This window comes from Myodes glareolus, chromosome 4, assembly GCF_982192425.1.
Source record: "Myodes glareolus chromosome 4, mMyoGla1.1, whole genome shotgun sequence".
Classification (NCBI taxonomy): Eukaryota; Metazoa; Chordata; class Mammalia; order Rodentia; family Cricetidae; genus Myodes; species Myodes glareolus.
The window spans coordinates 23,466,805-23,481,161 of NC_142029.1; the positions used below are offsets into that span (position 1 = coordinate 23,466,805).

The 14,357-nt window shown below is 48.2% G+C and overlaps 1 protein-coding gene across 12 annotated transcripts in view; it reads left to right on the plus strand.

Annotated features, from left to right (window-relative positions):
* Positions 1–14,357, plus strand: part of Megf11 (multiple EGF like domains 11) — a 322,674-nt gene that overhangs the window by 220,371 nt on the left and 87,946 nt on the right. The window lies entirely within an intron of this gene.

The window sequence follows — 14,357 nt, forward strand, 5'->3', positions numbered from 1 at the left end:
ACACACACACACAAAGAAAGAAAATGTAATTTAAAGGGGGTGGGGGGACAGAGAAAATGAATATGGTAGACAAACTAGCCTCTACCAGCATGCTCACTTCACAAGGTGAGTGCCATTTACTGCCCCTACATCCTAAGTGTCTGTTTCCCTTCTGGAAAATGGTCGCAGTAACGCCTGTCGGTGCTAAAGGATGGAGACTGCCCACGAAAGAGGCTCCGTGAATGGCAGACACCTTTGCCACCATCATCCCCAGTATCCCAAGGACCCATGGACATTCGCGATGCCGCTCAGTCTGCCTGTGCCTGCCTGGTGGACTTGCCGATCTGTCTGCATCTGACAGCTATCACAGTACTCGATGCCCGGCTGCCCAAGCCCCCACCCTCCCCTGCTGCTAATGATAATTGATCTCCCTCTCTCCCATGGCTGTGCAGCTTTTCTTGGCTTAACTCAGGAATGAAAGAAAAATAAATAAATAAATAACCCCTGTCCAGCATCCCTGTAATTAGGAGATTTGGCTCTGTCCTGAATCGGATGACCACCATGCACGGAGCGAGGAAGCTGTGGGGTCTCCAGTGTCTGGGTGTCAGGGGAGGAGCCTTAGTCTCTGCTTCAGCTGGGCCACCTTTGGGACAACTTCCTGTCTCCATTGGCAACCTTTTCCTACACACAGGGAGCAGATAATTAAACCAGAGTAATGAAGACTCATTCAGTGCTAATTCCTGTAGTGTTGAAAGGAATTTACATTCCTGTGCAAAGAGAGAAAGGAATTAAAAATCTGAAAATAAATAAAGTCTTAAATATTGGACGAGAGCTTGCTAGGTGCTAGACACCATTCAGGGCCTTTTACAAATAATAACTCATTTAAACTTGTCTTTTTGAAGGTGATATTTGGCTGTCAGCTTGGATTTGTAGCTGGAAGCTTTGTAAAAGAAGGCAGTTTGGATCAGACACAATTGTCAATGTTGCAGGTTGTCAAGGGCGTTGCTATGAGGACTCACTGTGTTTAAATACCATTTAACTCCTTGCTGCCGGGAATAGGGCACACTGGATGGATGGAAATATTTTTTTAATTTTTATTTATTTTTTTTTAAGGATAAAAACAGAATTGTTCTGCTTTGGTTGGGAAATTCAGGGCTGTCGCCTGCAATCAGATAAAAACCTGTAAATGAGACAGCCTTCTGTGACATGTAAATGAGGCAGCCTTCTGCCCCTAGTGGCAGTATACCCATATTACAGGAAAATATTCAAAAGCTTGAGATTTATTCTGCAAATGTGTACCAAAAGGATAGCTTCAAATAACTGACCTAATTGATTATTAAAGGAAGAAAAGATATTTGGGTCAGTGGGTGGGAGTTATCACAATGTGACTGACACAACATTGGCCCATACACGGATGGTTATGAAAGCTAAGTGAAAAGGTTTTATTAATTAGAAAGAAGGAAATTTTTCTATAATGAGACATTCTTTGCCCTGTTCTATTCCATGATTCAGTGCCTGGAAATATGGGAGAGGATCTGGAGAGATGGGTCATCAGGAAGAGAGCTCATGCTCTTAGAGAGGCCCAGAGTGTGGCTCTTAGCACCCATGTTGGGTGACTCACAACCCTCTGATGCCCTCTTCTGACCACCATGGGTACCCTCATACATGTACACATATATATGCACAAATAAAAATATGTCTTTTTTATTACATGTAGGATAGAATTCATATCTCCTGCCTGCTACTCCAAACAGGCATTTCTAGGGACTAACTCACAAGGGGGACAAACATATGTGGGTGACAGACCTTCAGCATAGCAGAAAGGTGAGCCTTCCCATCATCCTCTTGGGCTGCAGCCCTGGAGCCATGATGTAGTCCTCTTCAGGGCAGATGAGCTGCAACCATTTGCTGAACACGCCAATCCAAGTGCTTGCTACAGACTTGCCATGGAGATTTATCACCCAGGCGCTAAGCCTCCTTTGCTCTCTGCACTAGACTGGGGTTCTTGTCTTATGCCCCTCTTCTCCATTGTCATATGACTTCCTTGATCCAAAGGCTAATTTTCATCATTACCTCTCCACACTCTGTCGTAGAAACTATTCAATCATTAAACAAGAGCTTCTGCGATTGTCCCAGACGATACAGAAGAATCTGAACTCAGGTCTTGATGGTACCCCTTTCGTGACCACCCACTTTCCTCAGCTGGTGAAAGTTTTGTTTAGCTGATGTAGTCATCAGAGGTGACAAATCTAAAAGGGTTCTGACTGGTGAGGAGCTAGAGGACTAGGGTAGACTCCCTATTATATGCTCCTGGGTCCTCAGATGGCTGTATATGTGTGACATTCTGAGACTGTCTCAGCGTGTAGTCTCTCCCTGTTCTCTCTATGTTCTGTCCTTTCACCTGACAACTTGAAATTGTCTGTGGTAGCAATATTTACACTGTAGAAACCAACCAATGCTACAAAACCAAAACAAGGACATTTTTCTAGAAAGCTGGTCGTTGACCATAGACTAGACCACCAACTAGGTTCCAACGGTGAGAGGGTATCGGACATCCCTCCACCCCAGCCACTTGCTGTAGATTGATTCACATGCTGTCAAGGTGTCAAGGTGACAGGAAGCCCATGAAGATGCAACAGGAGAATGGGAATAAGCCCCAGGAAGAACTCCACCCCGTGAGGGAGATAGTCTTGTTTCCCAGTGATTGGACAATGTCCCCCCAAAATACATGTCCACCAGGAGCCCATGTGAGCTGATTCAGAGATTGTCTTTGCAGATGTAATTAGGTTAAAATGAGATCATACTGGATGAAACCAATCACACACACACACACACACACAAATGCACATAAAAGCACACATGCACGCACGCACACACACCACTCAGTACAGATCCAGGAATGCCCAGTCAGGGGGGTCCCAACCAGCCACTCCAACCATGAGCCCCTTTGTCCCTTCACTCTCGCTAAAACCAGCCTGTGTCCTAACGTACTCTCGCTTATGCCCTGGACTTTCTGACTGTGTCAGGTGAAGGTCTCTTCTGTTTGCTGGCTGTGCCTCTTCACAGCAATTCAATGAAACTCCATACATCCCACACAGTCCCCACAGTCGTCAGCCCCTCCCGAGCTCTTTCTTCTTTTCCTTCTGTCAAGGAAACCAGATTGGCATTGGCGTAGGCAGCCTAGGCCTCTTCTTGCTTCCCCTGTCCTTGGGTGAGTTCTGGAAGTTGAGTTAGACTATGATGTGAGGTCCCAACAGAGAGAAGGCCTGCGGGCGGTGGGGCTGTGGGTCCCGGGGACATGGTTCTACAGGTCACCATGCTGCTATTGAGTAGGTGTGGTGTCAGAGGTGTTGAAATCTCAAGGCCTCTGGAGATGAAAAGGGAAGCAAACACAAAGCTGGGGAGAGAAGGAAGCATCAGGCAGGGCCTTCTTACCAAGGCCATACACAGCACTGCTGTATGTCCCTACTTGGTGAGCAACCCCATGTTCGGGGACAGGTACTGGATGAGACTTAATCCCACCTTCCTGTCTCCTGCTTTAGTCCCCTGTAGGTGGTAAAGGCGTAGAGGTCAAATCTGAGTTCTAGCTCCAGCTAAGCTGAAACTCTGTGGGCTATCTCAGGCAAAACCCTGCTCCTCTCCAACCCCTGATTTCTTTAAGACTGAAGAGGAGACTTTTGAAGCTCTTACTACCACATGGGCAGTGAGATGGAAATGAATTACTCCCTGAGGATAGAGCTACAGAATTCTAAATTCATCTTAAATAAAGACCCTTGTGTTTTCTGCAGAGACTCTGTACCAGGACTGGGCTGTGGCCAGTCACCTTCCTGCTTCATTGGGGACACTAATGAGGCCTAGGAGGCCCTCCTCAGGGCTCCCAGGGACAGCGCTGTGGCTGCTGAGTGGACGGATGGAGGGTGAAGGGGTGAAGGGGTAAAGGGGTGAAGGGTGGAGGGCAGGTACTTATGGACCCAGTTTAGGACTCGTAGCACCAGCAAGATGACAGCTGCATCTGCCCTCCGTGTGTTTTCTTATTTGTTCCCAGCAGGAAATCGATGGTGTCAGAAACCGTGGGATAACTCTACAGCCCCAATCGATAGACCCTGATTAATTCAGCCATGGCCGTTGGGTAAATTTGCTGCATCATAATTAGAATTATTAATTAAAAATAGGAAATCAATTGACACAAATTAGGCAGAGGAGGAGTCAGCTGGGCTTCTTTGACATTGCTGGGATAGAGGCTTGAGGACATCCTGTGTCTCCGATTTGGGAGTCTGGCACTCATGTGATCCCTGTGCTCCCCTTTATCGAGACCCTCCAGAGCCGGCTGTTTATAGAGGACAACAGAGCACTAGAGAGCATCTCATGAGTATATCTCATGGGTTCCATATATATATACATATATATATATATATGGAACCCATGGCTTTGTGCAAGCAAGGCAAGCCTTCTCTCAGCTGATCCCCATGCCCAGCTTAATTATTTTTAACTGAAAAAAATCAGAACCTTAAGAAGAAAATATCTTCATTGCCACTTTTGATTTTCATTCTCTATTCAAGCATGTATCTTTTAGCATCATAAGATACACAGAAGGTATGTCATATTCTGTCCTTTTTCCCCAACAGCATGAGATAGCATTATTTAATTTGATTCATAATTAGCTTTTTAAGTGGCTGCATACTATTCTCTGGATATGCCATAGTCTGCCTTTCTGACTCCCAATTTGGGGATATTTCGGTTGATAAATAACAGTAGTTGTCAGTTGGTGGTGGCGCACACTTTTGATCCCAGCACTCGGGAGGCAGAGGCAGGTGGAGCTCTCTCTGTGAATTTGAGGCCAATCTGGTCTAATGAGTGAGTTCTGGAATATCCAGGACTATTACACAGAAACCCTGTCTCAATAAATAAATAAACAAACAAACACACAAATAACAATAGTAGTAAATTTATTAGGGTCCCTTCTCCCTGTTTGTACTGTGGGTCCCATGTGTATTATTTTGTCAAATAGCAACTATGTGTTGTATGTACAACATGGCTGTAATTTCAGTACTTTGGGAGAAAAGGCAGATTCAGTGTTCAAAATCATCCTCATCATTTAACAAATTCAAGGTCGGCCTGCACTACCTGAGAGCCTGTATCCAAGGGGGTGGGGCATCCTCATAGACATCTTATGATGTCTGTACACGGATTATCTCCTTAACATGGGGACCTGGGGCCTGGGGCCTAAAGGAGTCGAGCGTCCTTCCCAACTGTCCTAAGGAGAAGTTCATGAGAAGCCTGGGGGTTCTCCACATTCTCACTAGCTGATGGCCATGGCCGATTCTCCCATTTTACTTTCTCCTCTACAGATGCCATCTTTCCACATAAGGAAACTGAGGCCTAGAGCTGGGCGATGGACTCTCCCCCCGCACCTTCCTCCTCTCTCTTCACCTCATTCTCAGCATCTTCTGACATCTTATGGTGGCCACAGCTGAGTGGAGCAATCCTTGAGAATATTTTCCCAACAGGATGGCCAAGCTGAAGCTACTAGAGAGACAGGGCTATTCCTGTCCTATCTGCTTTTGTCCTGCCAGGTATAGGACAGTCACCACCTATGCCTGCTTCTGCCAGATCCCACATTGTGGACACATTGTGCCATGCCAATGAGAGTAAATGACACCCAGGGTCACAGGGATGCCAGCAGTCTGGCTGGGGAAAACCCTGCTGCTTCATCCTCTGCTGGCTTCATGGCCACCCATAGAGCTGAGGCTACAGCTCAGTGGAAGAGCACTTGTCTGGCATGCATGAGTCCCTGGGTTCAATCCTTGCTACAGAGAGAGAGAGAGAGAGAGAGAGAGAGAGAGAGAGAGAGAGAGAAGAAACCATTGATTTATGTTTGTTTAATGTCTCCCACCAGTCAGGAGTGGCCTACCTGAACTGCATCAAGGATGGCTTTCTCCTTCTTCAAGCCCTCAGGGCCTGTGCTGTGCATGAGTGCTGGGCCCTAATCACCTTGGCTGCTGGTTGTGGTTAGTCCCAGTGTTTCGTGGTCATGGAACTCCCTTCCCCGTTTATGAAAACATCTAGGCATTTAAGCAAAACCAGGGAAATAGACTTGTACTTACCACCTCAGCACTTCTACTGTTCAATACGAGCAATTAATTATTGACCAGCTTGGCTCTGTGCTAGGAACTAACCACTGGTACAGGGCTGGGGCTATAGCTCAGTTAGTAAAGGACTTCCTTAGCATACTCAGCAACCTGGGTTCCATCTCAGTACCACGTAATCCAGGCATGGTGATGCACACCTGTATCTCAGCTCCCAGGAGACAGAAGAGGCAGGAGAATCCAAAGTTCAAGGTCATCCTTGGCTTACCTACATAGTGAGCTACAGGCCAGCCTGGGCTATCTACATGCTACCCTTAGGAGATCACTTAATCTGAAAAACACAGATTATTCTGTACTAGTATCAAAAGTTATTTTCTAAAATATTTACAACTTTGGACAAAGTCTTCCAGAGATCCACCTCATCCTCTTTTGTTTAGGAAATCAAATATAAGCCAGGCATAGTGGCATAGGCCTTTGATTCCAGAACCTGAGAGGCAAGGCAGAGGCAGCCAGATCTCTGTGAGTTCAAAGTCAGCCTGGTTTACATAGGATAGCCAAGGCTACAGAGAAAGCCAAAGCCTGTCTCTAATGCTCATTCCTCCTGCAACAGAAGACTCCTCAGGTCTGGGACCTGAGGTGGAGTCCCCCAGGACTTTGTCTCTTCAGAATGAGAAGTGTGTGCCGCCACCCCCATCCCTCCCCATGTGACAGTCAGGGAATACCATTAAGGGACCAGTCTTCCTTCTATGGGTAATTTACAGTGCTTGTAAGCTGTTAAAAAAAAAAGTTTGAAGTGTTCTCTAACCAACTTAATTACCACGAGCCTCCTCCTGAAGATTGTTCCAGCTAGTTGAATATTAATCTGCAATTCTCAGTCCCCAGGGGCAGATCGCAAGATTGTGCACACTGAGTCATTTAAGACCAGAGCACACTGGCTCTGGAGAACCAGGGACTTCCTGCTGGAACACAGAGTGAGAGTGTCATGTGCTTGCAGTTGTTGGGCTTTCCTGCCTGATTGGCAGTTCACCTGACAGGTCACCCTGGAGCAGGAGTTCTGGGGCAGGCGCTTTTATGACTCCTGGAACAGGTGTTGTAAGAGGCAAAGAACACAATGAAGGGGCAGTGGCCCAAGAATCCTTGACCTTGAATAAGCCATTGCCCCATCTTCATCTATAAAAGAAGGGAGCTGAGGGCAGACAGTGACTTAGCAGGTAAAGACACTTGTCACTAAACATGATGACCTGAGTTGAATCGCTAGGACTTGCTTGGCAGAAAAACCTAGCTTCCACCGACTTGTCCTCTGACCTTCCGGTGCAAGTGTGCACACAGATACATGGACATACAGGATGCAGGCAGGCAGGCAGGCAGGCACACATTCACACACACACACACACACACACACACACACACACACACACACATACAAATAAGTAAATGTTTTTTAAAAATTAAAAGAAGGGATCTGGACCATATTGTCATGTGTTTATGTGTGTGCATGCACATAGGTGTATAAGCATGTGTGTGTGCAGGTTTATGTTTATTGCTTTGACCCAGCAGCAGGCACAGTGCTCTATGGATACAAAATTGGTTGTTTCTACTTGCACTCAGAGGAAGGCTGAAGGAAGACCAGCAGGCAGCCTCTGGAAGGGGCTCTCTTCCAGTCTCTCCGCACTGCTTCTGCTAAACCAGCTCTGATTCTGTCGGCCATGCAGTTAAGGTCCTGAGAAAGGTTCCACATGGTGAAAGGGGTCCCCCAATCTAAAAGAAAACATTAATAGAAGGCCAAAGGCTGTGGGGATGTGTAGGTTCTTGTGACTTCTCTACTTCAGAGTTGCTGTCCTGTGTCACCTTGGACTCCTGCCCAGATACTTCTCTCTCCCTCGCATCCTCCTTGAAAGTCCAACGGGACTGAAATGCTAGGCATGGTGGCACACGCCTGAAATCTTAGCGCTTGAGAGTTGGAGGGCAGACACGGCTGTCATAGCAAAAAGCTGTCTGAAACTTAAAACCTTGACTACATCATAACTCCCTGTAACTAGGGGCGGGCGGTCCTTGGGGACATGGTACTTTGAGGCAGAGTCTCCTGTTGGCCTAGAGCTCACCAACTGGACTAGGCTGGCTGACCAGTGAACTCCAGGAATCCTACTGTCTCTGCCTCCTCTGGGCTGGAATTACAGGCACACATGGCCACACCTGAAATTTCTGCATAGGTGCTGGGAAAGCAAGCATATTTCTAACCAAGTTCAGTCTAAGCCCCAGACCCCAGTTTGTATTGTTGCTTCCTTCCTAGCGGCCCCTCCTTGTTCACTCCTTACCCCCCTACACACAACAGTTCCAAAGCAAGGGCTGTGCCTTGTAAATGCTCAGCGGACAGTCGTGGGCTGAGTAAGTGGATAACTAGGCTCTTTTGGTTCATCTATGCTCACCATAAGCTGGAGCCTGGGAAATGATTCAGATGTCCCCCAAGATCTATACCAAAGGACTGGGGATGTGACACTAGCCTTGTGTGCACAAGGCTCTGGATTTGATCACCAGAATTCAGAAGGAAAGAAGGAAGGAAGGGAGGGAGGGGGGAAGAAGAAAGGAAATGAAGGAAGGAAGGAAGGAAGGAAGGAAGGAAGGAAGGAAGGAAGGAAGGAAGGAAGGAAGGAAGGGAGGGAGGGAGGGAGGGAAAAAGGGAAAGGAAATTCACACCAGAGAATTAGCACATTAGGCTGAAGGAAGTCACCCCACTTGTCTTTTGAATGTCCTTGGCTGTCCTTGGTGATATGTATGTGGGTGGCTTTATTTTCCTATGATTGTCCTAAGAGTGTAGGCAGGGCTATGTTGGAGGCTGAACTATGCATAAACCTCACACTGGTATTGACGCACGATAACTCTGCCATCACCATGAGGAGGTGGCCAGGGCTGGCAGCAGGGCTCAGTGTTGGCTGACCCACAAGCCTCTGAAGTTGGCCCATTCCCTCCACATTGGCACTGGACCCCACCCATTCCCAAGCCCTAGGCAGGACAGTGGGGTGCAGCCACTGAATCGGAAGCTAAATAAGTCTTGCAACTGAGCCAGAAAGGGGAAGGATTCAAAGAAAGCTGGTCCAGAGCCTGTGGTGAGGTATGCCCTCGGGGAGGGTTGGGGAGGGCCAGGAAGGCCTGAAGCAGCAAGCTCAGGGATCTCTACCTCCTGGGAACACTCTCAAGCACACAGGCACTGCTCCCATGTCTGTGTGTGTGCTGCCTTTCTTGAAGACCACACAGGCTGTCAGAAGGAGCTGTCCTTGGCTCTGTCTTGGGCCTGAGCCTTGTCTCTGTGCTCTAGGCTTTTGTGTACAGGTTACTTAGTGTCATTCAGAGATCTTATTCCAGGGATATAGACTGGAACAAGAAACAGAATGAAAACAGCAATTAATTTTCCTGTCAAGGGTGCCAGCAGCCGTAGTAGCAGCAGAAGGGGGCGGAGGAGAGAGAGGGAGGGAGAGGGAAAGAGAGGGAGGGAGGGAGAGGGAGAGAGAGAGAGCCACAAGGCTTAGAGCAGCTCAGTAGAACATACAGATCTCGCATGCACAGCCCTTCAGTACAGAATCTTTGAGCCTTCCAAGTGTACATCGTGCCCACTTCTGGGCTCGGCCATATGTAGAAGAGGGGGAGGAAGCCTAGCTGCTCTCTGACCTCCTCAGACCTGGGCCCTCTCATCAGAGAGGAATGGGGATGAGAGGTGTTTGTTGGGCTCCTCCTCCATCTTACCAGGCCTTCATGGCTCTGGCTTTGTGGCCCTAAGAGCTCAGCAGGGAAGAACCTGATGTTTGGGGATGTAGAGGACAGAGCTGGGAGGAACCAAGCCCATCCTCCTTTCTCTACCTGGGACATTCAGAACAGGACCTTAGCCCCACTTTTCTACCTTCCAGACCAGGCTCCACAGCCCCACCCTGGCTCATCTCTACTTTCCGGAGTGTGGTAACAAGTGGATCCATGTGTGGCTTTTCATATCCTTGTCCCACTGAGGTCAGGGTTTCCTGTAGCAGATGACAAATATCACAAGCTGCCACCGTGTAGAGCCACGGGCTAGCCAGCTCTTTGTCATTCAAGTTCTTTCAAATTCCAAAGCCATCCTGGTGGACAAGTTTTGTTTGCTTCTTTGTTTATGAGTCAGGGTCTTAGGTAGCCCAGGTTGGCCTCAAACTCTCTCTGTAGTTGGGAATGACCTTGAACTTCTGACTCCCTTGTCTTTACCTCCCAAACTCTGGGATTACGTGGATGCATGCCACATCTGTTGCATGTGGTGCTGGGATTCAAACCCAGACCCCTGTGCATACTTGGCAGGTGTTCTACCAACTGGGCTAGAGCCTCCGGCCTAATAGTTTTAGTGTATCCATTGCCACTAGAGAAAACAGAGGGTAGGAGGAGAATGACTTTTTTAAGATCACATAGCTAATCAGTAGGTGAACTGGACTTGAGCCCAGCTATGCGCAGGTAAGTATCTAAGCCAGGAAAAAATGACCAGGACAACCCTTTGAACTGTCCCGTGCAGGTCCCCTTTCCCCAGCTTGATGACACTGCTCCTACTCAGTGAGGAAAACCTCACCCCACCTCCTTCCCACTCGGTGATGCCTTATGCCAGCGTGCTCAGAAGGCCTGTGACGCCTGCAAATGTCACCAGGCTTCACCTGGAAAGGTTTCCATCTCCCCCACAGAGAAGCCAACTGCATGGGTTTGCTGAAAACATCCTCAAGGGTTGTTTTTTTTTTTCCATATCCACTCACCCACCACACTTAGAGCCATCTTGGCTCCTCACCCCAGCAGTCATTCCATACTCACTGGAGCAGAAATCACAGTGGTATTAGCCATGAATAATTATTTTGCACTTAAAGAATGTGTGTGTGTGTGTGTGTGTGTGTGTGCACATGTGCATGCGTGTGTAGGTACATGCGTGCATGTAGACTTTAGAAGCTAACATTGATTGTCTTTCTCAATCACTCTCTGGTTTTTTTGTTTGTTTTTTTTTTTTTTGAGACAGAGTCTCTCACTGAACTGGATCTCACCAGTTTGGCTAGAGAGGCTGGTCAGAGACAGGGTTCTCTGCCTCTGCCTCCCCAGGGTTGAGCTTACAGACTGCTGCACCTGGCTTTCACTACAGGTTCTGGGGATCTGAACTCAGGTCTTCATGATGAGCCACCTCCCCAGGCTCAGCACTGAAGTGATTTTACAGGCCTGTTTGTAAGCGTTCACTCACCTAGTGAAATCACCTCCGTTTGGCAGGGCAAGGTATCTGCAGACTGTCAGAGTCAGTATCAGTCTCAAGCCTCCTAGTTCCCATTTCTGTGTAGCTCAGCACAAGGATGCAAAGGAACAAGCAAAGACTAGCAGAAGGCAGAGGGGGAGAAGTTTTAGGAAAGCAAATGGTAGAAGCCCCTCTAGGGCTTTTTATTGTCATTCTGATCACCAGATGTCCTGGAAATTGAAGCATTCAGTTGTGTCATAGTGTTGAGGCTGGTTGGGTTTATTGTGCTGAATTCTGTGGTGTGGAAAGACCTTTGAAAAGCTTTGCTGGCAGAGCTGTGGAGATGGTCAGGCAACTAAAGTGCTTACCACAAGTGTGAGGACTTGAAGTCAGTCCCCAGGACATTTTTTTTAAATCACCAAGTATGATGTTGCACACCTGTAATCCCAGGAATAGGGAGGTGGGGACAGATGGATCACTGTGGCTCAATGGCCAGCCAGCTTAGTCTACTTGGTGGGTGCCAGACCAATGGGAGATCCTGTCTCAAAAACAGAGGGGATGGAGGCTTGGGAAAACAGTTAATGTTGTCTTCTGGACTTACACACGCACACGCAGCACGCGCACACGCACACACACACACACACACACACCATTTACTACACTACACCTACACATACTGAGTGTTATGTGATAAGATTCAGCACCAAGGACAGTATCCATGGCTGGCGGGCAGAAAGATGAATGACAGCCAGACACAGACCTTGGACCTGGAAGCATCCTCTAAGGTCACAGAGTCCAACCTTCCTCCCCTGTTGCTCCCACAAAATAAAGGACCTGTCTGACTTCTGCTTGCACACCTCCAACAGGGATCTTACAATCCAAAATCCAACTCTTCCCATTGGGATGTAGTCAGTACTTGGACGTGGTCCCTTCTGTTTCAAGTGAGAAGTCAGAAAGATGGTTATTCACCATATTTACTTTAAAACTACTAAATATTTGTGCTTGGGGTGTAAATCAGTTGGCAGAGTACTTGTCACGAAGCCGTGTTTGAGCCTCAGCATCCTATAAACTAGCATGGTGGCACACACCTGTAATCCCAGCATCAGGATGACCCGGTGTTCTAGGTCGTCTTTGGCTACGTAGTGATCCTGTGGTCAGCCCGGGATACACAAAACTCTGTCTGAGAAAGAAATTGCTAAATATTTGTGACATAAGTCGAGAAAATAATATGGGAACACATCCACCATCCAGACCAAACAAACAGGAGCAGTCACTGTATTTGCCTCAGAGCAGTTTGTGGGGAGCCATTACAAAACTGTGCTTCTTAGGCTGGCCTCAAATTCAAAGAAATCCGTCTGCTTCCGCCTCCCTGGTGCTGGGATTACAGGTGCATACTACCACACCTGACTCACAAAATATTCTTCCTTCTGCTTCTCCTCCTCCTCCCCTCCCTTTCCCACCCAGAGGTTCACGAATGCCAGGCAAGCACCCCATCGTTTGAGCCACATCCCTAGCTGATTCTCCTAGTTTTAGATGTAAAGTCAGACATGAATTGGCAGGTTTATTTTACAGGTCTTTGGATTATTTGTCTACCTTCAAAGCTCTCCAGGTCAGGGTCTCGTCACCCTGGGTCACATGTGGAAACGCCAGGGAGATAACACCTGGGAACATTCTTTGGTTTGTCCACTGTCTGCGCGAGAAACGTGAGTCCAGATCCCTGAGCAGCTCATGCCTGTTGTGTTTGTTTTAATAAGAGTCTTTCTCCCGGGCCTGAGTGATGATGGGTGCCCAGCTAGAGCTGCAGTGGTGACTGCCTTGAAGTCCTCTGGAATGCACCAGCTCGACACAGCCTGATCCACGGGATCATTAGGCATCAGAAGCTCAACCCCCCACCAAGGCGATTCAGGCAAGGAAGCCCATGATCAGCCACTTTTCATCCCCGACAGCTCTTTCAGGCCTTATTCCTCCCACCCACCCTAGTGCTCAGTAGCTGCCAATTAGGCTCCCAGGCTTCTCTGTCCCCTGATTCTGGACAGGAGAGGACTGGGGAGCTCTCAGTTCAGACTCAAAGGCATCTTACTTTGTGTCTGAGTTTATCCTGGCTCCCTTCTCAGAGTCCTAGATCCCTTTGAAAATGAAAGACTTTAAGACTAAAAGAAAACCCCACATACTGGGGGAGGCCCACCAAGACACATTTGTCTCACACATCCAATCCCAGTAGACTCAGGTCTCTCGGATGTACCAGTGTGCCACTGTGGGGCAGCCTCACACTTGAGGTGGAGTAACCTCCTATTCAGACTCCCCCCCAGGGACCCAGCTACTAGGCACAGCAGAGAAAATGAATGAGAGGAGATGTGGGGGAGGGGTGAGGAGAATGCACAGCAACATTACCCAGCCTTTAGGATCTTTCTTGGATGAGCTCTTCGAATATAAATTTGTCTTCACACCCCAGCTCTAACCTTGAAGATGCTCCATCCAGACTTCCCTTACCCCCAGGGATGATATGCCTGTCCCAAGCCGCCTTCTCTGCTGTCTCCAGCACCCCTCCTTATTTAAGCCATTCTTCCTATGCCCCTCCTTTCTGCCTACCAAACCGAAAGCCGTGCCTCCTCTGATTGCTCCTGCCCCACCCAGTTCTGTGTGACCTTTACCCCCTTTGGTTATCTACTCCTGGATGTCTGGTGTGACTTAGTCTTTGTCTTCTGTCATATGTCACCCTGCAACCCTATCCCCAGCCCGAGTCCCCAGGGCCCAAGGGCGGGAGCCACCTCGCCTTTCCTTAGCCTTGGCTCCTCTAACCATTTCTCATGTAGAGTTTCCAGATGAATTATTCATTGTGTCAACACATATTAATATCAAGCCCCTAACACATGCCAGACAACGTGTCAGGGGCTGTGTGTACAGTGGAGAACAAGGCCACCCTGTTCCCTGCAGCAGGTGCTCCTGGATCACTAATCCACACAGCACTCACTTGTGCACACACCTGGAACTCCCCACAGGCCAAGACCAGAGGCCCAGAATGAGCACAGGAGGGAATGTCTGTCCCCAGCAGCCTCCAGTCAGGGCAGGCCCAGAGAGCA